Below are 24689 nucleotides of genomic sequence, written 5' to 3'. Positions count from 1 at the left end.
TCCATCGCGCTGACGGATGCTAAGCTAATGGTCAATGTGTGTAAAATGCGTGCCGGTGCATAAATGAGGCGGCGCAGACAGGTCAGTGGAGGACGACTCGATCGCAGCTTAATATTGCAACACAGAGCATGAATAAAAGAAAGATGATGCGTCCCATTACTTAAAAGAGCTGCACAGAAGCACAGACCTCTTCTTGGTTTCACATCAGGATGAGCGGCATGTATTTTAAATCGCACTATGGAACTTCATCTTCAAGTATGAACATTGTGCAACCCAATTAAGAACTAGAGTGGGCCAAATCCATTCTGTCCATTTTTAAATGCAGAAATGAAAAGAGAATCAGAGAATCAACTTATTTGTGACTTCCAGTCGATCGCAAATCATTAGGCGTAGAAAAAATAGTAGTGTGTTTCCGGTAACCCGACCGACCGAGAATTTCTACGTCGAAAAAAAAACTTTACGGTCTGCATTTTTTTTCAAACAACCCTCTACATTTTTGTGTAGAGGGTTTACATCGGTGCAAACTCTCGCGATATTCACGTTGAGCGGGAGCATCGTATGCCCTGTCGTCTGTCAACAACATTGAAACATGGCGACGGCCGCGATCTCCGGCGACAGTTTAAACCGCGTTTTCTGTGTTACAGTTGCGTGCTCGCACCGTAATGTTAAGAAAATAGCATCCATTGATGTATCAAAAAAATTCAGCGAACTATTTGATGAACACCACAGGCCGAGTAAAAATCGACGGCGGAGGACGGCGGAGGACGGCGGAGGACGGCGGTTAAAAAAAAAAAAAAACTTTGTCCGACCTACCGACCCTATGCTGAAATTTCATGTTACCGGAAACACATTATCTTTTTTGTTTGGCCTTATAGACGTTCTCCCTAAATGAAAAGAACAAATCTGTCTAGCAAGAAAACATAAACTTAGAGGACATACTTTGTGTTAGTGGGCCACATAAAAAGATGTCATCTGGCCTCTGGTCTGTGATTTTGACACCAGCGCATGTGAACACCAAACAGCTGATGTGCACTTTAGGTTAAAAATGCAAATCGGTCGCAGCGTCATGACAAATCCCTTTATTGGAACACTTTTATTTACTTTGTGTCACAGTCAACCCCCCCACAGTTTCCCCTCGCCTGGCATCCCAGCATCCTCGTTCGCGCGAGACGTCAGCATTTTTTTTTTCACAGCGATCGTTGAGCCGACGGCCTGTCAGCGTGCCTTAAGGATGCCGCCGGGGGTGAGCGCGCCCTCACCTTTGCCACGCCTGACATTTTAATTTGTCACCGGCCGTGGCGTCCTGCTTCCGTCAATAGCGCATCAATGCATCAAAAGCAACGTCGGCGGAGGGTGGGACGCGAGGGGATTTCTGACTTCGATACTATCGATACGCACCTCTGATTAGGCACGCCTCGGCCGGCCGGGCGCTTGGGCCTCGAACGCGGTGAACGGAGGCGAGGTGGCGAGGAGAGAATAAGGATGAAGAGGGAGTGGTGGGGTGGATCATGTCGGACGAGATAATAGAAAGGTCGCATGTTTGAATGTCGAAATCTCCATTCAAGTACATGCATTAGAAGGCTCCCCAAAGCACTGCCTTCATTTCATTGAAGCTCTAGATGCGCTCTTTGAAAAGTGTCGGTGTCAACAACTCCTGGAGTAGATAACACGAATGGGAAATGAACCGGAACAGGTGACAGTATGAGAATCCTATTGTAGTGAAGCAGCATGCGGCTCATCGGCCAATGTAATTCTCGCACGCTGTGTTTCAAGTAACCATCAGTCATTGAGTGATTGAGATTGTTAATGTCCATGTTTTGAAAATTCCGCTGCCGAACCCCGTTTCAGTTAGCAACGCGACATTCATAAAGCAAGCTTAGCATGAGTAGGCACACAAAAAGTCTCAAGAAGCCGTACCTGAAGTGACACAGCAAGTCAGCAATTTTGCTTTGAAGTGGTCATTTTAGACTCCTTTGGGCACGATCCGAGGGATCCTTGAAAGACGCATCACAAACAATGAAACTTTTTTTTTTTCTGTTGTTTTTAAAGTTCAGCCCCCAAAGCCAGTTGCAGAAAGAAGAGAGCTATACATGACAACTAAAGCGAAAAATGAGCAATGAAGGTCGCCCTGGCATGTGGGCAAGGATTGCCACAGTTGCTGATGAACTTTCAGCTGTGGATTGAACGGGACAAACAGTCAAATCACGTCATTTCAATTCATTCCAATGTTGAAAATGTACTTAAACAAGTAAATGGAGTTACGATCTTGGTCGAGGATCGAATAAAACTTGTCAAAGTCAAGGTACCGGCGTAATTGTTTTCCATCTCATTTCTACAACTTTTCCCTCATTAAGTCATCTTGGCTCAAGAGACAACTCTCTCCCGGCAGTGTCAATATCGGTTTGGCGCACTTTGGCCCGTCGCGCCCCGCAAAGACCTCGCCGACGTCCCGTTGCCTGCGTCAGCAGAAACGCAAGCCACCGTGTCAGGCTGCAAAAGCCCTCCATCAATCCCCCTCCCCCCTACACACACACCGCCCTGCAGCCAGTCCCAGGGGCGGCAGGTCAATCCTAATTGTATGCTAATCAGGACAAAGCACACTAACTGCTGACAATGGACGAGTGACACAGAGCTATTGTGGCCAATGCAAACGAGGGCCGAAGGAGGAGCAAAAAAAAAATAAAAAATCCGTCGGTGTGCATTGCGGCGGCTGCGGCATCAATACGGTGATACGCTAGCGCTCTGGACCGTGCTGGCTGATGCTCGCTTGAATATGCATGAGGCCGTGAGTTTGCTGAGAGATGCTCCCGGCATGAGCTAGCACATTTCAAGTTGACCCAGCGAAAGTTATTTTTTACGGAGAGACGCCGCATCAGCGCGCGCTAACTATGACATGCTAACTGTGACTTGCTAACTGTGAGTGAATGACGCCACATATTGAAGGTCTTCACGCATGTTATTACAACCATCAGAATACCGTCTTTAGACTAGTCGGGGCACGTAGAACATTCATTCATTTTCCGATCTGCTCGATCCTCATGGGGGGGTGCTGGAGCCTATACCAGCTGTCTTTGGGCAGTAGGCGGGGGACACCCTGAACCGGTTGCCAACCAATCGCAGGGCACACAGAGACGAACAACCATCCGCGCTCCCACTTGCGCTGCCGTGCATGTTTTTGGAATGTGGGAGGAAACCGGAGTACCTGGAGAAAACCCGCGCAGGCCCGGGGAGAATAAGCAAACTGCACACAGGGAGGCCGGAGCTGGGATTGAACCCGGTACCTCGGCACTGTGAGGTCGATGCGCTAACCCCACATAGAACATTGACTTCAAATTAATGAAATAAAAAAAGCCTTACAGGCATAACCCAAATTATGACTGCGTGTATATCTGAGAAGCTGTCTGAGTACGATTTGTGATTGGATGTGCCAATCAGGGTGTGGAGAAGGGCAGAGTTTCCACTCCAGCAAAAAAACTTGGTGGCAGGGGGAGGAGATAAGCAAGAGTTAGAAAAGTTAGAGCAAGTTAGAAAAGAAACAGCCCCCCCGAAAACAACAAGTCACAATAAAATCATCGGCAACGGCATTCTTAATCCCACATGACCACTATCCAATGTTTTCTGTGAGGGTTCCTCATCATTGAAATGATAACGGTGGTTGTCACTATTGATGTTGGATAATGGTGTGTATGTATGAAGACAGACATTTACATATCAAAGTAAGGAAATACGCTTCCTTTGTCTGATGGGCTCACACTGACATACGTGATGTTATTTTTTCGCTTGATGTCCATCTTCCCAGCGATGATAATTACCATCCTACTTCCAACGCAGCCGCACACAACTGTTACCTGGCTGTGGGTATGCATTTCCTCTCATCTCTGCTCATTATTGGCCCGGGTTCCCACATGTCCCGTTTCAATATTCACAACTAATTCGCTGATGGTGGTACGTTTGAGAAAAAAAAAAAAAAAAAAAAAGTGTCTGTTTCGTTGGGTGGAAGCATGTGTGTGATGAATGATGATGGTCAGGGCTAATCCTGCTGACGGGAGCCGTGCATTTCCTGTGGTCGTTTCACGATAAAAGACGTCCCGCCTAGTTCCTTGCACTTAACGCTAAGCGCTGGCGGAAAACACCAGCTCAGCATTCCTGGTAACAGCGGAAAGAAAACGAGCTAGTGGGGTGTATGAGGGGTGTTTGTGAGGAGAAAAAAAATAAATAAATAAGTTGACATGGCGAAATTGCGGTCCATTGTTTACGTCGCCGTTATGTTGCATATTTTTATGCAATGTGCTGGTATAAACCTTCTATGTGCTATTTTAGTAAATCGAATGCTTTCACAAATGTATACTATTGGTCATTCCATACGCGTGAGTGTTGGTTTTACAAATAATTGACCAATCAAAAGTTTTGAAAATGGCTTGCTCTATTTGGCAACTGAAAAGTGATCAAATTGGAGTTACGAGGATTCCGCCCAATGCTCGCAATTTATTTATTTATTTTTGTAATGGCTTTTTACACTCTGGGTTTAGATTTGGGCGCCTTCACTGAACTACCCCATTGTGACGGACAGGATTAAATAACTGTTCTTTGGCTTTTTACACACAGCTCCAATCCAAACTTTGCTCGATTTCCTCCAAGTACCAGTTAGGTCACGTTTATCCCGAACAGCCACATGTTTTTTTTTTTTTTTTGGCTTGTTAGTTTTTCCCCCTAGGCTACGGATGCTTTGCAAACCATTGCCTTCGCCTCATCATTACATGATCAGCCCCCCTCCTGTCTTGACCCGGCATACATTTTCATCTCTTTGCACTGTCCTGTCCCTGAGGCCTCCCGATATCGAGGTCAGTTTAAATCCGCCGTATGTAATCTCCCATTTAATCCCGTCATTTGCTATGATTTTGACAAAAAAAAGAGAGCGTCTGCTGAAAAAAGGTGGAGAAAAAAATGGCTGCGATGCGAGCTGTGCAATTGATTGGTTATATAGAAATTAATTAGTGGTTTCAGTTTTCCAGTTACTGATTTAAGCTTCAGAGGGCGGCTGTGATTGGGCTTCACACAAAACTGGAAAAAAATATAGGCCGTCACTTCCTCAAGTTTTCGGGGGGGTGGAGGCAGGTTCGCGAGAGAAGGTCGGGGGACATGTAATTGGCTGCCGCTAAGTAGTGCTGGACTCCGGGCTGACAAGGACGCGACAGTGCCACTTCGCATCCATCCCGCCGGGGCCGAGCTTTTCCTCTGCCGCTTTGAGAGGCGACATGAAAATGGCCTGCACACGACTTCTCACCCGACCAGTCAGGAGGGAAGTGACCTTGCGGGTGTCTCGGGATTCGACCGGGCCTGCTGACATTCCCACTCTTGGAAATGGAAGTGGACGTGACGTTTGATAAGCCTCGGAATCCGGGAAGAAGCTGGCAACAGTACTTACGTTTTACTGAAGTAGACATAAAGACACTTAGGTGAAAAAGGACAGAGGAAAAATGATTCGCATTTTTTGCTTGTTTGTACGTTGTGTATTTTGTGTTGTCTTTTTGTGTGACACTAGAAGAGCTCCAATGCAAAAGCAGAGAATATTCATATGCATGCATTTAGAAAAAAAAATCCCATCTTAAAAGTAATAAGTTTCATTTGGGGTATTCTAAGTCCACATATTTTAAGTGCTATGAAGTAATTCAGAGGCTAATTTCCCCCCCAAAATATCTCAGCTCTCTGATCTCATGTTGTCGCTAAACCACACAACTTCAAGTCCAAATGTTTATGTTTTTCTAGTCAGGGCACCACTATAGCAGTTTTCATATGTGGCTGTACAAGCAAAAAAAAATTGTGAGGGAAAAAAATTACTCAAAATACCTGAAAAGTCGACTTTTTTACTCCTTCACAATATCAATAGACATGTAAAACACTTCATTCCTTTATTAAAAAGGAAAATGTATTTTTCTTGGCTTTCGACACGCCAACAAAAACAATTTGAAGGTCACCCATCCCTGTGGACGTTTTTGCTGCTGGAAGCCGAGCCTCAGAGGTTGTGAACGACAAAACATAAAGCTTCCGCTTCTCTTCTTTCACCCGCTTATGAGAATCCGATAGCACCCGAGCGGCACGGTGCGTGTGTGTGTGTGTGTGTGTGTGTGTGTGTGTGTGTGTGTGTGTGTGTGTGTGTGTGTGAGTGAGTGAGTGTGAGTGAGTGAGAGAGAGAGAGAGAGAGAGAGAGAGAGAGAGAGAGAGAGAGAGGAACAGGAAGCTCAAATGATGCCGAACGGGTGTTGGTCAGGTGAGTCTCGGGTATGGTGGTGGTGCATAAGCAATCTTTCAGACAGAGGTGATTTCATTTGTAGTCGGTGTTCGGGACCTTCTCTGCTGGTCTTATGCTAACTAATATCCTTTCATCCATCTTCCATCCATGCATCCATCCATTTTCGAATCCGATTATCCTCACAAGGGTCGTGGCCGTGCTGGAGCCTATCCCAGCTGTCCTCGGGCAGTAAGCAGGCTACACCCTAAATTGGTTGCCGGCCAATCGCAGGAGTACCCGGAGAAAACCCACGCAGGCACAGGGAGATCATGCAAACTCCAAACGGGAAGGCCGGAGCCGGAATCAAACCCTGCACCACTGCACTGTGAAGCGGACATGCTAACCAGTCAGTCGTCCACCGTGCCACAACCTAACTAACATTTAGAAGCTAAATTCTAATTTTGCTCCATGAATTGTTTGCACTTATTCCCAAGTGTCTTTTCGCTTCCTTTGGTCGCATTTTCTGAAGTGAACAGCTTCCATTTCTATATGTGGCTGGATTTTTATTGATTTTTTTTTACTGATTTTGTTTTGTCCAATCAGATTTCTGCCTCTATGTGTTGTCATGTCATTGTAATCTGCCCAGGGCCCCTGGAATCAGTTGTACTAGCCTATGTTAACCTCAACTAGGTGGGACAGTTTCTACCAATTTCAATTACTTCAAAGTCTTTCTTCTAACTACCTCGCGGTATTCCGGTCCCCATTAAGCACGAAAAATGAGGGATTACTGTATTTCCTTCTCGAAATAATGTTTTGGTTTTCATACGATTCAATATCAAAAAATAAGGTTTCCCTGTTTGAGTGTGTTTTTGCCCTGCTTTTGGATAAATATGAATTGTGAGCAGCTCTAGAAGACGTATATAGCACAGTTATTGTTTTCTTTCATTGTTCTGATAGCTTCTCCCACTGCAACGCGATGGTCGGGGTATTAAAGCGGGTAATTCCCCACTGAAGACCCAACTTCCAAACGCACGGCCCGCCACTGGATTTAAAGTTGCGAGGCGCTGCGAGGATGAGGAGAAAACAGCTGCTTTGTTGCAGCGGGAATGCTGCTGAGGAAGAGGAAGAAGCCCCCTCATGTGAGGAGGAGGAAAACTGCATTATTCATGCGGAGCTCCTTTTAGAAAGAGCAGCTTCATCAGGACGTTGCAATGCAGCGCGATGGGTGTGTTAGTGCGCCTTGTGTGTCATTTTTTTTTTTTCCTGTTCGTTGTGGCATTTTCTATCGGCTTTCACAGCGCTGTGTACAAAGTGCATGCTTGTGTGTGCGCGTTCACCTTGCTCTGCTCTTCACCCTCACTCTCCCTGACTGCACTCTACGAGGCCATTAGAGCTCCCCGAGGTCCGCCGAGGCTGCTCCACTCTGTGTCGGCTTTCATGTGTCAGGAAAAGGGGTGCTCCCTTATAGTCTGGGTATGTGTGTCTGCTTTCACACTTGTGCTTTTATTATCACAACACGGACACAATGGCGTTTCTTTCTCTCGCGTGTGTCAGATCAGCTGGGTGACACATCCAGACACAGTTTTAAAACTAAGTAAAAGACAGCTTTGTTCCCTTTTGTGCTTTGATAGTGTACAGGCAAGTCCAACTTGAGAGTTGTGAGCATTCAAGTGTAGTACCATGTTTTGCCACAACACGCCAAGGGCAGCACTGAGATCCGCTGGAAGAAGCCCAGAGTAATTAAAGACCCTGCAAAGTCATTTTGTTATTTCTAAATACATGAAATATGTTTGAAGAGAAGTCTTGAAAATAAGTGCAAAGACTGAGAAAATTTTTGAAATAATGCATTAAACCCCAGTTCAGCCATCCGGATTTTTGGGGAGCCATAATTTTATTTGTGGCTATTTGTCGCAAGTGACATAATAATAAAATATAAGCCCTATTTTCATCACAACTACTGTGTGCTATGACGGTCTATCTCAACCGTCAATCCCCAAAAATGCACCTCTTGCATATGGTGCTAGCTGATGGTGAGTTGGATGGCTCCACAGTGAATTGGCATAATACTAGTAGCTTGTAGCTATTAGCTGCTAGTGCTCTCGCGGGCCAGTGGACCAATTTTAGGTCCAGCCGAAACGCCACAGTAGATCCACACAAAAGACACACTTGTTTATTATGTCTGCTAGCCCGTGAGCTAATGAGATAGCATGCTAAAGACCAAACAAACTAGCGACCACTGCGAGGTCGTTCAACACGCTATTGTGCATAGGTCCCCACAAAACAGGGACACTTAAGGAAATGTGGAACTGTTTATAAAACGCACTAGTAGCCTACACACTTTAGCATATAATGTACGAACGAAGCTCCTGAATTGACAGGTGAATGTTGAGCAAGATTTGTTTTCAAAGTCCACAGTGTCCTACAGTTGGAAAGCAGGCAGTATTTTTCATGATTTTCGAGGCATATTTTATATACTTGGCCATTTTTTTATTCATTCAAATCTGGCAGGCTTGCAAACAATTTCTTTTCTCTTTGTTGTGTCAACTTGACAAGACGTTTTTTGTTGTTTTACAGGGCTTTTTAACTGCAAGAAGACGACGCCGAGAAGGCCAATCAACAAAGAGGCAGGAATCGTTATCGTTTCCACACGTTATCAAACGTAACTGTATCCCCCGCATCGCATCGTCATCCGAAAGTGTACTGTTGTGGCCTTTGGTGGAAACGTGAATAAATGCAGAAGTGGCAGCTAACATTCACATCCGTTACCACACAAGTTGTCAACACCAACCAATCAAATATGAATATTGTTAAAAATGGATTTCCCGCACATGCTTAGGCCTACCCCAGAGTTTTGTACTTAAATATGTATTTTATTTTATGCCTCTCGGGAGTCTTTGATGTGATTCAACGCGGTCACTTTGGCCGATCCCTCCTCGATATTCGTCGGGATTATTATGTCTGGTCTGAGCGCTTTCATTGAGCGGGTTCTTTTGAGTCATGATGGATTATGGGCTATTTACCGCGCCTGCCCTCTATGAACCTTTCACCATTCCCACCTGCTTGCGAGAAGCACAGGTCACGGGATGACACGGCGGAGTGGCCTGTGGAAATCCACTTAAGTCCACCATAAAACAAGCTGTTTTTTTGTTTTTGATACCCGCTAATTACAGAACAGTTAAACATTCCGTGCATGCCGCTGCGCCCTCGGACGAGGCTCGTCAATTAGCGGCCAGGCCGAATGAGTGGCATGTTAATTGGCGCTGAAATATTCGGACTCCGACGCTAATTAGGTGCGAGCTACGGCCCGGGGAGCACCGATGCGTAGCGGTCCCCTGGTGTCGCTTGGCCAGACCGAGCCGCCGTAGCCGTGGTCGGGAATTATTTTTAATTAACTCGTACCGCCTTCTGGAGCTTAATTAGGCTGTTTGGAATGGAGCTGACATGTTGCTGTCGATCGGACACGCCAAACGCGCCATCCATGCGTTTTATACCCGCTACAAAAAAAAGGAATACATTTTTCTTAAAAAGTGAAAAACTTAAGACGTATAAATCTTACTTTCAAATGAAAATTTACAGCAGGAAATCCCAAGTGGAACGCTGGTTGACTTTGAAGTTGTTCTTGAAAGCAATCAGGCAAAAAATTGTCACCATCTTGAAGCTTGGGCTGCAACAATTCACAAAAGTGAAGATTTGATTTGTATCTCCATGTCGGACCCGCGCTTCGATTTTGTGTAATTTTTTTCAGAGTAGGCTGCCCGTGTTTTCTTCGATACTCCACTTGAAATTAATTTCAGGACTGCTTAATAATTGGGCATGTTTTCTGAAGCAGTTCCATTAAATATTAAAATATTCAGCGTTTTATTGACGACGCGATTTCCATTTCTGTTCTCAACCTGGAAGGCAAAACGCTTTCATATTGCTAATGAGCTAAATAGGTTTGACGGGGGTCAGCAACTTTAGCCTTCTTTGTTGTTTGAGACATGGTCCCATGTAGTTGAACTCGCATTAGCATTAGCAGTAGCCACACTGAGCTTAGAGTATCACAAAATGCCTTTGCAGTTATAAAATATATTGTATCCTAATTCTAAACAAATCATTTTTGTTAGTGTGAGGATGCGAAAGTAGACCTTCTTCCTCTCTGTCTCTATTTTATCTCTTCGTTTGGGGGTGACAGTTGTATTATATCAGGTTGGATTTGAGCATTTTAGCAAACGATAAAGTGGAAGCCATGAGTGTACACTTCCCACTCGTTTGCATTCTTACGACGAGCTCTCTCGTTTGGCGCCGCCTCGACTGCCACTCGTTAGTCATCCCACCTTAAACAAGAAGCTAGCGCGAGGCATTCGTTAGGCTCGCGCTGCGCCGCGCCGACCCCACCCGCTCATGTGCCAAAGTCTTCTTCATCTGTTGGTGGCACATCTTAGCGGCCTCTCATCTACAAGCGAGCGGGAGTTGTCAAGGTCATTTGATAGGAGCTGGAGATACATGCGTGCGTGCGTGCGTGCATGTTATGTGAATCCACTGGCGGGATTGATTCCTCCTGCGTGTCCTAATGATCAAACCTTGGCGGATTTACAGCAAAGTCAGGACCCTTAATGAGATGGTGGAGAGCAAGGGGAAATGAGAGTACAGTACAGCAAGGGGAGAGAGCAGAGCGCACCCAAAGAGAAGCTTTACGGATATCTGTACTGAGTTAGGATTTCCTGAAAACATCTCGAAAAGTTCTGTGTAAATACATTTGCATTACTGCCAGCAAGCTAGCCTTCCTGTCTCAGTGTCACGTGACCAATGGTAACTATACCTAGATATGATGTGCATATCCTAGAATCCAACAGATTAATTTGCTGTCTGATTGAATTAGTTCTTTCAAATCTGCAAAGACCCCCCGCCCCCCAATTGTTACAACTATTGAATGTTTGAGTACGTTTTGCATTCTTTTAAAAATGTCAGCTGAATGACAAAATTCACAACAGATTTTTGAGCCATACAAATTTCCAAGAACACCCACTTCTAGGCCTTTCTGTGACTTCCAGTTTTTCTATACCGTATTGGGGTTGCAATTAGCGGATGACATGGCGTGACAATCTAAGCTGAGTGACCAACATCCTCCTGGTACAAGCTACTCTTACTCAATTGTTAGCAAGATGAAGAGGAGTGTTAACCGCTTTTATTTGAACCAGGTAAAGATTTGATCCATTCATGGATTAAAGCCCGACCGTGAGTTTTTTTCAAACTTTTTTGTGAGTACTTTTTTGTATATACTTGAGTGCTTTTCTTTCAATCAGGACTTTCCTAAGTAAGAGCAAACTTTTAAACAGTAGTGTACATTGAAAAAAAAAATTTTGATACAAGCATTAAATCGGAATTGGGCACCTGGACCTGCAGTGTAAATTCAGCAATAGATCCGTACTGTATGATCTACGACGTGCATTGTGTACAAGGGAGAAATAAAAAAAAAGTTCCGGTCTAATACGGCAACAAGAAACACTCACGTGCTATTTCCCATCTTGGTCATAAATCAGACTTTCATCAGACATTTGGACGTGAGCGAGTGAGTTCACAGCCAGAAACTCATTTGGGATTTAAACGTTGCCGTCTTTGTGTCGCCGGCGTGATTGAACAAGTTGACACGAGTCTGTGACAGCAAAGCGGCAAATCGCCGCACTGGTATTAGTAACTCCACAAGCGCGATGGCCGCCTGCGGCCAACAGCCGCCTAATTCTCCCGCACCTTGCACCCTGTGACTTTATTAAAAGCCAGACTGCGGAGAGTTGACAAATGAGCTCAAGTCAATCTGGGCTGAGTAACAGCGCACTGGTTGTGTTTGCTGCTGCCACAAGAACACAAGAGTGCAGCCTCATCTTTGAACCTGATGAGGATTTACAGTGTTCCCCCCGCTGGATCGCGGCTCATCATTTCAGACATACGAACACTTGAATTTTCAACTGTTGTATACAATACAATACAATATACCTTTATTTAGCATATAGTGTCACTAGCATAGCTGGCAAAGTTGCTAGCGCCACAGATGGTTAGCAGGTCTCACAGTGCTCGCACAACATTCTAATTTTTGGCTAAGCTTGCTATTTCTGTGAAAAGTATATAGTTAGTAGCATAGCATTTTGGGTCACTTGCAAAAGAGCTACGCTCGTTAGCTTAGTTGGCTGACCATGCTAGTGCCACTCATTGCTAGCTACTGAGCGTCACATTAGTAGCATGACATAACAGTTTCTGTTCAAGCTTGCTAGCTCTGTGAAAAGTATATCGTTTAGTAGCATTATATTTTGGGTGACAAGCTAAGTAGCTAGCCTCATTAGGTTAGCTGGCTAAGATGGCTAATGCCACATCACAGTAACTCGGCCTCATGTGATCCAGAACGGGCTTTATTGACTAATGTAAACATTTTATTTTTGTGAGTTTTGAAAGCGTATTGAGGGGAAAAACTACTTTAAAAAGTTGGGAGTGGGGGGGGGGGGTCCTCCTTTTGCAGATGGGGCTGGAATGTATCCCATGCGGTAAATGGGGGATTGACTGCAAAGGCGAAACATGATCACTCGCCACCCCCAGGGGTGCGCACACCACCATTTGGGAACCCCTGGTGTAGTGCACTCCCTGCCGAATTGAAAGCTCAACTTGTGGCAGGGATACAAGTCACACTGATGAAAAGCCCCATGTAAGGGTCCACATCCACGGGAGAACAGCATGGCGTGGCGGCGTGGGCGGCCCATGCGCACTGCGGGTATGCGTCGGCATCGAAGAGAAGCCGAGCCAACTTATGGATAATCGCCATCAAAAGACTCACACCATCTTGTGCAAGATTTAAAGCGGAATTACGACTTTCACATCTTTGATACGTCTCACATCACCCCATCTTCCACCAACCCCCTCCCCGCACAGTATCCTAGAATTAAATTTCTCCATGTCATGCTTTGTTTTTTTTTTGTCAAGCTCTTTCATGGTGATGTCACAAAATTGGGCAAAGAGGTCCCAGGGAGAAACTAGTTGTGTTTGAGATCAAGGAAAGAGGAGCTTCAGAGCATGAGGAAACAAGTTCTGAATCGCAAAACAATGACCTTGAAATTGTCACATTTATAAGATATTTATTTTCACTTTACAGGGACTTCAAATGTAGCCTGTATTTCAGTTTTGTGGCATCTGTGTGAACACGAGGGTTCACCATGAAAAAGGAGTACATAGAGTATATAAAAAATAAAAAAAAAGAACATATAGTGGTAGGTTGCCATGTAACCTCTATTTGTGATCTACAAAATACAGTGAATAAGAAGTAATTGAAGACTGCGACAACTGAAGTGAAATTTACGAGTGTGATACTATAGCGGCACCGCCAACTTCCTTTTATTCTCCGACTGAGTGGAGCTCATCGTTCATTTCGCTGAGCATCAATTGCAGGCCGGGGTATCGGTTTGGAGTAGCGAAGCATTTTTTCGAGTCTGTGTAAAAGGACAAAATCGATACATCCCTAATCATTACCAATGTATTCAGTTTTATGCCTACGCTGGCCCAGTTTTCGCACATTTTATTTGTTGTTATTTATGTCGACACACTTTTTACAGTAATATTTCTTTACACCCTCGGTTGGTTTAACGGTTGCGGAAGTATAGTTCACATCAGAAAAAAGTCACTATTATGTTCGTGTGTGCTAAATTTCTCGTTTTAATGTGATAATTTCCACCTTAAAACGTGAAACTTATGCCGTTATGATTAACATGTGAAATGTACCATGTTGCAACGTGATACTGAACTTTTTTTCCCCTGATGGCAGTGGTATCCTTCTGTAAACTGTATCTTCTTTTATCTCCACACTTGCCTTATCTTAGCTTGCATTGCTCCAAAAAAAAAAAAAAAAAAAAGACCACATCAGAGCTCAGCGATCTTCATCGGCTTGTTGCGGCTCACGCTTGGATGTGTTCCCATTGATTTCTTTCAGGGCTACACACCAGTTCCTCTGTGGGAGCCAGCTGCTTATTAGCAGCTCGTTTTGCGTCGCGGTTTGTCGCTAGGTTGCCTCGCGGGGTCATTAGCCGAGGAGCAGAAAAGAGGCACACAATGCATGCGAAAAAAAAAAAAAAAGACAGTGAACGTGGGTGGGGGAACGTCAACTTTTTTTCCTCAAAGGGTACAAATAAGTCGCGCAAATGTAGCTTTTGATCAGAAAAATGCGGGGCCATAAGAAAGCGGGAGAAGATACTCGGCGGCAAGAGAACTGGATAATGATGTCGCGCCACTACAGTCGAGCTTTGGACAACAGCGAGGCTAATCTGGTCGCCGCTTTTTCACCTCGTCTTCCCGCCGCTCATTAGTCAGGAACGCTGGCCGGCTGCTCCCACGTAACCTTTTTTTTTTTTTTACCCCCCGAGCCGGCATAAAGGAAAAACGCGCCGGCGGCAAAGTGACCTTCCGGGTACGGAGGCGGGCCTGGGGAATTTTCTGGCACCACTAATCTCTGGCAGCCTCAGTCGGGGTGCACACAAAACTCGTCTCTGATGTCGTTAGTGTTGATTGACGAGGAGGGACGAGGCAGGGTGAATTTTAAGCGGTCTTTTTGAGCGCCATGTGACTACTGATCGTACGACAACTGAGCAACGCATTGGAAGACTTCACGAGGCACATGTTAATCAAAGAACTCGTCTTTGTTGGATCAGGCATGCAAAGAGTGGAACACATCTGGTCAGTTTTGTTAATATTCCAAATATTTCCCATGGCCATTATGGAAATGAAATGAGGATTGTGGGTAATTTAATGGAAAACTCTCACATTCAAGCCTAAATGTCAACAGTTTACTTTTTGATAAAATCTCCTTGCCAACGTTCTTCTTTCTCCAGAAAAAGTTTGTTCAAACCTTTTTCCGATCTTTAGTAATCACAAATGGAACATGGATCGTTTTCACGAAAGACACCAGTTTCTGACCAAAAAGCAGAGCAAACGAGCTTTTTGTGAAAAGCCACATGCCATGCAGAACAGTGACTTTGACGCGTTTTCAGGAACGCGAATATATGATTCACTGGGTTGTTGTCTTTTCGATGTGTGTGCAAGTCGCTGTTTGTCAGTTTAAAACACAACATATATACAGTATTAGCCTGTATATGGTGTTTCGCATTACATTACATAACATTGAGCGAGCAAACTTGTTCAACAAATTGATATGGTTTAGTTGAACAAATGCTTAATGTCTCTCTTTTGCTCCACATGTCAATTGTACAGTAAACTTGAACTGCGAGGGATAAATAACTTGAAGCAGGAACAGTTTGCCTCTTATTTGGAGAATCGCAAGTGAGAGTCTTCTTTTGGCTTCCTCAACGCGATGTCGTATGATAGACTCCCATTTCTGGACAGCGAGAGAAAGAACAGGTGCTAAAGAAATTTTTTAAATGTTTGCTTCAAATGTGTTGGAGGGGTAAAACTATTTGGAAAAACGCCTTTTTCTCGACGTCGCAGATTTTCACCTTTTGCGTGTGGGTCTGGAATGCATCCCCCCCCCCCATGCTAAATGGGCTCACCGTGCTGTGACACAGCAGCCTATGATTAGATAAATAGATAGCGGGAAATTGCCGCGTCACCTTCTTTCTCCCATTCGGTACCGTTCATAAAGAAGAGCAAGATGCTCACCAAAAAAAAAAAAAAAAAAAAAAAAAAAGAAAAGGTGTTAAAAAATAAGCAGAATTTCCATGCAGTGTGAAAGGGGCATTATCGCAAACTGCGAGTAGAAAGCACGGTACATTTGTCATCCCCCGCAAACAGTGAAAATAACTCCCATCGTTATCGTCTTGGAAAGAGACATGCTTTGCCGGATATCTGCGAGATTGTCTCAGCTTGATTTGTTTTGACACAAACACACGCCAGGCTGGAAAGATTCAGCCAAAGATTGAAGAAGCCTTGCGATCAAACACTTGCCGCTCGCTTCCAAGAAGATGAAGATGAAGTGGAGGAGGAGGAAGAGAAGAAGCGCAAAAACTTCTTCTACGAAACCCGTACATACTGTTCGCCAATGTTTGACATAAATGGGTGCCTAAGACCAGCGCGCGGCTGTGTGAACATACCGCCACATGTTAAGTCAACAAGCAATTTTGACGTCCGAAAATAACATTTCCAAATTTGGACCAAAAGACATTTATCACAAAACCACAAGGATGTTGTAATGACGCAAGAAACAAATGCGCGCGGTGCACGATGGTTTGAATAAAAGGGCATGAGTCGGGTTTAGCCTCATGATGTTAGCTTAGGCTAACTCATTCACCGATAGTCTGAAACGGTCATACCAGCGACCGCAGAACCACAGATCGACGACGAGGAACAAGGGAAAGTGACGATACAAAATGAAGCTTCGTTGATGCCCAATAATGCGCGGACAACAAACATGTGCTAGCAAGAACTTGACTTATCATGCACGAGACTGTCGTTACTATCGCCATACAACCGGGCTCATTGAAGCAAAGGGTCAGAGATGTCTTAATTTGACTTGATCTTCTCCGTGTGTCTTTTTTTCCTCAGCACTTTCCTGTGACTACATTAGCAGTGGAAGCCAGCGCACAGCCCGTCTAAGTCACCGCTTGTCCACACACAAACGCACTCACATGGGGCACCACAAGTGCCTGCAGGGAAATCGGAGGCTAATGCGACAATGATCTAGTGACTCTGCAGAGAAACACTGGGTGTGTGTGTGTTCGTGCGTGCAGCCTACGATATCAAGGAGATAAATGAAGTACAAATTACTTAACGCTATCGGCGAGTCACTAGCAGATACGGGGAGCTGTATGCTGGCTGTCACCGCCGTTTAAGCCCACTCTCCCTTCCAATAATTCTCTTACGGCTTTTATCGCGGCTGCTAAGTGGTGCGCGAATGCCTCGGAGAGCTTCAAACCGCAACGCTGACTCGACGCCCCAGCCTCGTGTCAATTAACGTCTTAAAATCGAGAAGCTAAGCATAAAGGGAGGATTTGACGTTTTGCTTTCTGACAGACGAATGCGAGAATGTCAACAGCAAGTGGTCTCTTTACACTTAGAGCAAAGCACAGCTGTATTATGTTTTATTGTTCACGCCACGGCGATACTGTAGATACAATAGCAATATTTTGTATGGATTTTTACAATATACCAAAGAGAGCAGAAAAAAAAAAAACAGGTTATGCCTGTGAGTATTGTTGCATGTTTTGCTTGTATGTGTTGCTGCTTCATGTGTGATGAAGCAGGAGCTGATTGAAGGTTTATAATTACTGTAACATCGATTCAATGAGCAGGTGTGCAAGCAACAATTTCGACACATTAGTTCATTTCGCCGGTTATTTGATGCTAACAAAGTGCACAAAGAGGCGGTGGCAGATAGCAGGAAGAGCACACAAATGTAAAGAAAGAGAGACTGAGCGGTGCGGGCAGCTGACTTCCATTGCAGATTTTGTTGCAGGATCAGGTTTTTCTGTCTTGTGCTGCTATTACAAACACGCACTATTGCGCTTCACTGTACTGTTTGAAGGTCGCCAAAGTCATCAAAATGGCTGACTTCCTGTGCCTTTTCAGGCATTGGTTCAAAGACCTTTTTTTGTGGGTCGACTCATGATAAGACGCTTACCAAATTTTGTGTTCTTCAGTCCAACAGGCTTCAGAGACAGAATTTGGGAAAGGCTCTAAGTGGCTGATTTACCACAATCACTCACATAAGTGTGAAAAAGTCATCGGCACTTCGCCTGTGAGCTTTGACTTTCCATCCCATGACATTTTCGTGCAGACTCTAATACTTGAGTTTCGTAGCACCGACATGCAAGGATGAGTGTGGAAGATTTCAAGCTCATGGCCCAGCATTTTCGCGTCTTTCTTTTTAGCTGTGCGGTGCTTGCTGCCGACAAATGTATCGATCGTGTTTACATTAACGGCTACACGGGCGGCGTAGCAAAGGAGAGGCCAACCCTGCCTGCCTGCCTGCCTGCCTGTGCTGCAGTCTGACGCCGCACATGATCATCTTGCAGCTCAGGGGCTAAGCTCCGGACGCACCTCCGCCCACTTTAGTTCCCACCCTCTGCGGGAACCTCAAACCCTTTTGCACCCTGAATCTGAAAGCACTGGGAAAGTACATTCAAAGGATCACGATGAGGTAAAGGCACTGGCACACTGTACTGAAATGGAGAGGTTGCAAATTAAAAAAAAAAAAAAAAAAATCATCATAATAATAATAATAATAAATAAATAAAAAGCACCTTTTTCATAATTGTTAAAACAGTCTGTCGGACTTGACACATGACAAGTGAAATAATCATGCATCCCCATCTTGTCCCCCTTATTTCATGTACAAGAAACCACCGTGCCAAGAAAAAAACAACCAAGCAGAGACAGAGTCTGAGATTGGCACTGACCTCTTGGCGTCAGGAGCTTTACTGAAACTGAGGTACAGAATTCACCTTTGTGAAGTAAAAAAAAAAATAATTGGCCAGCCCTCGCTTGCCAACAACTGGGCATAGCCAAAACAAGCAAACAGAAGCAGACCGAAAGGACCTCCGGTTCGCTGAGATCACAACTATGCACTCTCATAATCATATTCCATTATGAATGGCCATGTTTGACAATTGCGCCGGTGCCCGGGGTGTGGCTTTGGGCAACAAGATTAGTGAAGTGAGGCTACGTTCAAATCTTGCTTGCACTTAAACCGTCATAAACTCCCCATGTACAGTAACAAAGTACAAAGTAGTAAAGTTGTGAGAAAAATATGGGGTCAAGTAAAGTATCGTGACCAAAAATATCGACCGAAGCAATTATTGAAGCACACCAGCACTGCTGTGGCTAATCAGCAGATGCTCATGTGTACCTGTATCCAAAAAAAACCCCAACTGTTTGTTCAAGCACACGGCAGTTGGGCGATTGAAGCGTTTATGCCGGAAATGGGACGATATGCTACAGAAGTTGAACATTACAAGCGGTGGCCAATTACAATTTCTTGTGTTTGTATTTAGCAGCCTGTGGCCAAAATGCTCCAAAAACGGGCCGACACAACACACAACCGAACAGTAATAAGTCAATGATAAGAACTAGAGAAAGTGAAATGGTGGGAAAGCGTCTAATTTTACAGCCGGCGTGAAAAAGGCCCAAAGCAGATAAATGTTGAATGTACTGCTACCGCTCTCATACTACTTTCAAAGGTGGGAAATGACCAGAAAATCGCTGTCATTCTCCATTCTATGTCCAGAAAATGAACATTTATGCAGCACAATGACAGGTACAAAAAAAATGTGAAAATGCCACATTTTACCACGAGCGTGAAAGGGTCTCATCCTACCATTCCGTTGTTGCAGTCCATCCGGAAAGTTTGCTCGGGGTCCACTTTCAAATGGCACCGCTCACTGGTGTCAATGTGTTTGTAAACTGAGAGCACCACCTAAAAATAGCACATAATACCATTACAATCTGTCATATCCATTTCTGCCCCATATCTCTGAGCTTGACCCGTGACCCTGCTGCATGAGATCCCAAAGACAGAAGGCTCATTAGCTATACACCTCTGCTCTCTCACATTTACCCCTTGTTCCCCGGGGGACGAAAATAAGACCACCGCGAAACACAATGACGCTATGGTAAAAAAAAAAAAAAAAAAGCCACTTCACATCCTGAGCTCATGCACACCGGTTATCATCATGCACATGAAAAATAAACAAACAAATAAATTCACAATCCACAATCCAAGTTTATTTTACAGGCTGTGTGAAAGGGGTTTTAAGGCAGATAACTGTAAACGTGATACTACGTTTAAAACACAATTGCCCCCCCATCCATTCTTTTGTTGTGGTTTTAAAACAAAAAAAAAAATCGATACATTTTTAAAAAAGCTGCAAAAAGGCTAGCTTGTACAGACAGCATGAAAGGGGAAGGTTAAATAGCGAGTCTGCCGTTCCAGCTGCACAACCTCCAAAGGCAGAAAATCAGTTCCCCCTTTCCGTGTTGGTACATTTATACAAATCAGTGATACCACAAATAATTAAAAAGTAATACATAAATTAAATATTTAAAAATATATATACATTTTACAGGCGGCGTGAAATGGGTAAAAGGTTGGGTTTTTCAATATGGCTCTGATACTACCTTCCAAGGACAGCCAGCGTAAAAAGGCCGAAGGAGCAGGTAAATGTTAGCTCTATTCAAACAGCTCAGATACTACCTCCACAGATTAAAAAATTGACACATCGACTTCATTCCCCCATTCCGTGATGGTACATATTCCAAAACAGCAGTATGAAAAATCTAAAGTGACAAGGGGTTAAAGGTGGGTAAGAGCTGGGCTTTCTGATATAAGTCCGATATTACTTCCAAAGGCGGAAAACAACGGGTTGACTCCATTTCCCAATTCCGCGTTGGTGCATTTACACAAAACAGTGATACCAGGAAAAAAAAGTGTCTGTTACAAATCTGATACGACCTCCGAAGGCAGAAAATAAATGTCGATGCACAACCGCTATAAATGGCAGCTTTTACAGGCAGTGTGAAAGGGGCTAAGCATGCTAAATGTTGCATCTTCGGTGATGACTTTGTTAACTACCTCGGGAAATGTACTATTTAATCAGAACAATGTGACACGCGGTGTTTTTCACAAGCAGAGGCTGAAGAGCCACTTCCTGCCCTAAATGATGACATCACTTGACCTTTCTCGCACACGCAACAGTCAGTTCCAGTCGACTGGGCGGGCAGTTTGTGCAGCTTAGATGAATGCCTAACATCCGCAGGTGACGTGGCAGCAGGGTCAGAACCTTTTTGGGCGGGGTGAGCAGATCAATGCGACCAAACGCTGCTATCGATCCAGCTGGATTTATTCCGCCCCCGCGATCGCACCTCCCACCTCCCAAGCTCTCAAAGTCAACACAAAGCCGTCGCAGCCGACGGGAGGAACTGTAACCCGCTTGACCCGAGAGCAGCGGAATAAATCTCACGCTCTCTCCTCGGCAGCTCGTTTAATGAAGGACATAATGGCTGAAACGCTGTTAGCATGGTGGCCGCCAGGACGGTAAATCTCCCGTTCTCCTTGGGGGTGCAGTGTGTGTGTGTGGGGGTGTGCACGACACTTTGCAGCTGAACGACAGGCAGTAAATCTGATACCGGTGTCATCGTCAATAGAGTCGCACTATCACCAATTCACTGGACCAATTTACACAGTCGCATTTGAAGTGATTTAAAGACGTACTACTGCTGGAGATGGAAAAGAGCCGTCAATTGGTTGTGTGACAGGGGCTAAATGCGGGTAAATACCGCGTTATCTGTGATGGCTCGGGAACTACCTCCAAAGTCTGAACATACACACTTAGGGCCCTATACAGTATTCCTGACAAGTGCAGTATCAGAATACGCCTGGGTGGAATTTTCTTCCTTTTGGAATTTTCCTAGACAAGTGCTGTTTGTTACACAGGGGAGTTTGCGCCATTGTGGGAGTGAACACAGCAGATTTGATTCCTGGCTAATCAAAGCAACTCCTCTCATTCCCTTTATATTCAATGTTTGTTTGTTTTTTTTGTTATGTTCTATGATTATATTTCTACAAGGATTCAGAGGGTTTGATGCACGCTGTTGTAATTTTTAATGAATGAAATACGATGACATCCACCACACCTATCAGTGGAGAGCAGAATTTGTCTGCGTGAGCCTCGATCAAATCCATCAGTTACACCACGTCCGCCACAACTTAGACCTGCGTTTCCTTGGTCTAAAGTCTCATCTACTTTCTGTCACCAAATTGTCATGTGCGCCGAGGCGTATAATAGAAAATGCCTTCAATATGCTGGAAAGCACAGAAAGCCACAGTGTGGGCTGACAAATTCCCAGACATGGTGAACCACACTCGCACCGGCAGAAAAATGAAGACGTGCGCCCATCGATGAAAATAAAGCCCACATATAGACGCTGGGAAAACAACGAGCAGTGTGAAAGGGGCTCCTCTCCTCCACCCTCATTTTGTGTCTGTGTGACATATACAAGACAATGACACGGGGAAAACAGTAAATGGCTGTTCCAAGCAAGCAGAAATATGTGACCAATCATTCATTGATTTTCATTTCATGAATTTTCTGGATCCTGCCTACAAGGTCTTGTCTTACGGGAGGCTATGACGTCTGCCGTAAAGCGACATGAGTGAAACAGCAAAAAGCCTTGCCCACTGCGACACTGTGCTGAAAACATTTTGCGATGTCACCCCTTAATAGTATTTGACATGAATTTAGTCACATTCAAATCATTTGTTAACAGGACGATGACACAACAAAAAAAATACACTGCTCAGTATGCCGCTACGCCTGATGCATGCAACTTAAACACAGACAACTTTTCTGTATGCGTGTGTGTGTCAGGTCTCCTGTGTGGAGCAGTTGGCCGGTCACTATGCCTCCACGTCTGTGTCCTCGCACAATGGGTGATCGATGCAAACCATGCGGAGGTGCCTTTCACACGCACACCACCTCTGAAGGGTACAGTAACATCCGCATTCAAGCACCATAAATTAGGAACAAAAATTCCTGTTTTTTTTTTTGTTTGTTTGTTTTTGTAAGAAAAATGGCACGTTGCGGTATTTTATTTGTATCGTGACGTCATGCTTTGTCTGCGTTTTGGCCACTATGGGGCAGTATATTATCTACACAGTGGATCTGCATAAATGCAATTTGGAACACATTGATACATTCACACATTCACACATTTTACCCTAATATTAAAAAAAACATTTTTTTAAACTTTTTTTTTTTTTTTTGGGGGGGGGGGGGCTTATTCATTTCCCCAGTCCATTTATAATGGGCCTCAATTTATATGTGGACTGACAGGGCTTGGTTCACATGGCCCCGACCCCGTCCACTGTAAATGAAAAACAACAAAAAAGTTCTTCGCAGGGGATAAAGAATATTGTTACCCAAATAGAATTTTTGGGTCACAATTTCATTAATCATGCCAGCTAAAAATTATGTTTATTTAGGTTCTCAGTTATTCAGGTCATGGCAATGTACATAAGTTGAGTTGGACTAACAGGACTTTTCACATTCTTTTTTTCTTCTCACTACCTGGACAGCTCATGCCATGTTTGCAAACCAATTTTCCCATGTGACATTGTCTTATCAGATCCAATTTTTCCACACATTGCCAGAAACATGAGAATGAAAGTTATGGGTTAAAAAAAAAAAAGAGTGCAAGAGGGTAGTGTCAATAGCGACTGCCTCAACGGGCCTGGCTTGTTGGAATGAAGCGCGTGTGTGTGTGTGTGTGTGTGTGTGTGTGTGTGTGTGTGTGTGTGTGTGTGTGTGTGTGTGTGTGTGTGTGTGTGTGTGGTTTTTTTTGGGGTCACTGGGGGACTATTTTTGGCTTACCTTGGGCGGCGACTGCACCTGATATGGGTGAAGAGAGCACGGGTTCCAAGATGAAACTTCTAACTAGGAGTTGCTAGGAAACCACGACATGCGTGTAGTGTGTGTGTGGTGCGTGTGCTGTTTCCTGTTTGAAGCACACGTTACGACAGGTGGCGCGCAGTCTGATTCATATCTGGCCAATATGGGGAACAAAAGGCATGAAATATGACTCCATTTAAATATACAAGGAGGGACATTTGATTAGGTACGGTGGCACTGTATGGTGGCATTGGACTGGTGGCCGGCCAATCGCAAGTGAAGCAAAGATCCAGAAAGTTAACTCAAGCTTCCAGGCAGCGAGAGGTAAGGCCGGTTGTTATTTTGTTTTTTTTTTGGAGGGGGGGCGAGGGTCCCATGGCAGGTACAGGTTTGAATTCCAGCTCTGGCCTCCCTGCATGGAGTTGGTATGTTATCCCCGTACCTGCGTGGCTTTTCTGTGGGTACTGCGGTTTCCTCCCATGTTCCAATGAGCGTGGCAAGTAAATGGAACATTATAAATTGTCCCAAAGGTGTGAGCGCGGATGGTTGTTCGTCAATGTGTGTATGTGTGACGTGCGATTGGCTGGCAACCAGTGAAGGGCGCATCCCGCCTCCTGCCCGAAGAAGCCTGGGATAGGCACGGGCACGCCCCTCAACCCTTATGAGGATAAGCTGATCAGAAAATGGATAGATGGATATTAGTGATTATAGATATTATCCACATTTTTACGTACTATTGTGCAATCCTTTATTGGATGAAGTTCTACAGCCCTTAATATTCATACAAAACGTCAATTTTTTTTAATGAAATCATACCAATGAAAAAAAAATCACTTGACAGTTATTGTCATTCATAATAGGTTTGAAAAGTTTTCGACTACATTTTTTGAATGAGATCCTACTAATTTATTAGGGCGGCTGTGATTTGCATTTGGTGTGTGTGTGTGTGTGTGTGTGTGTGTGTGTGTGTGTGTGTGTTGGGGGGGGGCGCTCACCTCTGCAACTTTGAACCACAACATTATTACACTGCTCTGTTATATTACCACCCAAAAGCTAATGTATTCATTTCATTTTCGCAAGTGTAAAAAGATGTGTTAGATAAGGTCATTATG

General features: G+C 44.5%; 2 protein-coding genes across 3 annotated transcripts in view; one reads left to right on the top strand and one right to left on the bottom strand.

The window, feature by feature from the left end:
• rapgef1b (Rap guanine nucleotide exchange factor (GEF) 1b) overlaps nt 1-24689 on the bottom strand; it is a 158244-nt gene that overhangs the window by 68481 nt on the left and 65074 nt on the right. For both annotated transcript variants that reach the window (XM_019872131.1, XM_019872130.1), the window contains one exon: nt 19509-19607. The gene's annotated coding sequence lies outside the window, so the exon portion shown is untranslated. The remainder of the gene's footprint in view (nt 1-19508; nt 19608-24689) is intronic.
• ntng2b (netrin g2b) overlaps nt 22597-24689 on the top strand; it is a 64780-nt gene continuing 62687 nt past the window's right edge. Inside the window, exon 1 of the mRNA XM_019872139.1 lies at nt 22597-22674. The gene's annotated coding sequence lies outside the window, so the exon portion shown is untranslated. The remainder of the gene's footprint in view (nt 22675-24689) is intronic.

Source organism: Hippocampus comes, unplaced genomic scaffold, assembly GCF_001891065.2.
Source record: "Hippocampus comes isolate QL1 unplaced genomic scaffold, H_comes_QL1_v1.1 scaffold260, whole genome shotgun sequence".
NCBI lineage: Eukaryota > Metazoa > Chordata > Actinopteri > Syngnathiformes > Syngnathidae > Hippocampus > Hippocampus comes.
The sequence above is the reverse complement of the archived record's forward strand: the minus strand, read 5'-3'. Positions and strand labels throughout refer to the sequence as shown.